The following is a 2384-nucleotide window of genomic DNA, read 5'->3' as shown; positions in this document are numbered from 1 at the left end:
TTGATGTCTTGAATGCACAATAACATGTGGGTTTTCTTCATCCCAATTATGATTATTATGAAAATTGAATATGCCATCCCTGGTAAAACTAGCTTCATCAGTGAAAATTATGGTAGATATACAAAACTCTCTTCACGTTCACACATTTACAGGAACCAAGTACAAAAAACGAAAGATATCAAGTAATTAGTATTTGTAAACAGTGCGAATTCTTGCTTACGAACCCCGGAGCCCTGGAGCCAATTATCAATTATTGCGGTCTATGGAAAGAGAGGCCGTACAGAGAGTTTATAAAATTCATTGTATCTCATAAATGAAGACCGATAAGACATATATTTATATGACTGTTCTTCATTATTTTTAGGCGTACAATCAGCTTCCGAATTGGGTCCCACAAGTTACGAAACACCCTGTATATATATATATATATATATATATATATATATATGTATGTATATATATATTTTTTTCGAAGTCGTTCTCTGCAGAGATAGTTTGAATTCTTACAATTTTGCGAGGGAAAAAGAGTATCCTCCATCTTCGAAAAAAGAAAAAAAGAAAAACGAGCTGAAAATGACTTTCAGAGTAGAGGCTTCACGCTTTAAAAGTGAGACCAAGTGGATCGTAATATGATCATTTCTCCTTTTTCAAAGTTATATCAGTTTGAATTATCGACAATTCTTTTCAATCTTTTTTATGTATCAACAAAACGCGTTGAAATCTTAGTAAAAGAGACACGCTGCTTTTCAATAGAAACATTTTGCAAAAATAAGGCCACGATGAGAAAAACCGAGACGTTCAAATGTGCAAAGAACGTTCAAAGTGTTAAAAATAAGACGACAATCACGGAGCTCTATCGGTAAGATCGGTTCTTCTATCGATAAAATCGTCTCTATCGGTAAGAGTTAGTAGTCACGCTCTCCACTGTAATATATTAAAATTTTCTTTCAACTGACTGAACGATTCGATAAACTTCTAGTTTCAGCGATTTCTCCCAACTTTTGAAACTTTTGGCTATTTCGCTACAGTCTCTTTAATGAGAGGTCTCTTTAATAATTCGTCGCTATGGAGAGGTCGACAAAGTTAATATTGTTCTTACTTTTCAAAAAAAAAAGAAACGTCATATTAAAAAAAATTACAAGTCAAAGAAATAGCCAAAATTAGGAAAATCTGCTAAACTAGAAATTTGCCAAAGATCGAGACTTGTTGCATCGCTGTATTAATTGAAATGATTGGCAAATGATGATGACGAAGATGACGATGATGGTGATTGTTTCCATGAACGCGACGACGATCATCGGACATCATCGGCCGAGCATTTTGCGTGTTACGTAACCTTGATTGAACGTTTGATTGGGTCAAGTGGCGAGAACAATAGTTGATCCTCTGGGTGTTCACGCTGGGCATAACCCTATTTTTACAATCTTAATTTATCACATCCGCGACAACACTCGCCCCGTAATAGGTTTTACGTGCGCGCTTCCTCGTGCCGGAAGTGTCACTCTGGCGTCTCGTTCGGCGAGGCTGATAATCTCTACGATGTTGAAAAGAAACGCCAAGGTCAATTTTATCGACCTCGTCTCGCTCGCCAGTCTACGCCGAGTTGCCACGGATTCGATCAGCACTTTCCTCTTTTCGCGTAATCGAGCACCTCCATCGACGGATGGTGAACATATGATATTTATTACAGAAATTTACCGATATATATATATTTTGGAAATATATTTGTAGAAATTTGTGATATTTGTTATAGAACAAATTAACGTTAATGTTCGAACGCCTGAATATTGAAACTTTGTAGAAAGAAATCGTGCAGTAATGAACTCGGGCTTGTTTTAAAGCTTGAAGCCTTTATTTTTAAAATGCATCGTTCATTTTATGACTTATTATAGACTTTACTGTCTATAAATGCTATATAATGGTATAAATTACGCTGATATAATATAATGTAATTAAATGATTAATATGATATAAATTGTCGTAGTATATAAAGAATTGAACAATTTTTTTTCATGACTGAAAATTTGCGACCGAAGTCTCTCTTTTACAACGGCCTCATTTATTTTACAATTTCTTTTTTTTTTTTATTTGTAGAATTTATTTATAGAATTTATAGAATTTTAAATAGCAAACGAACGTGAATACAATAACGAAGATATCACGATTTCTGAAATTTTCATCAACTGAGATCAACAGTCAAAAATTTCATACTATTGAAAACTAGGTTAAAACGTAGGTATTAGACTAATTTACAAATATCATATTTGCTAGAGCAAAATATAAATAATTTGCCTGAACTAGATATCATATTTTCAAGAGTTTTTTTTGTCTAATTCTGATTGAAGTGTATGCGAAAACATTAAAAAATAAAGTCCACATTTTAA

The sequence above is a fragment of the Frieseomelitta varia genome, unplaced genomic scaffold (genome assembly GCF_011392965.1).
Source record: "Frieseomelitta varia isolate USP_RPSP 00005682 unplaced genomic scaffold, Fvar_1.2 scaffold_508, whole genome shotgun sequence".
Taxonomy (NCBI): Eukaryota; Metazoa; Arthropoda; class Insecta; order Hymenoptera; family Apidae; genus Frieseomelitta; species Frieseomelitta varia.
Note: the sequence above shows the minus strand (reverse complement) of the source record.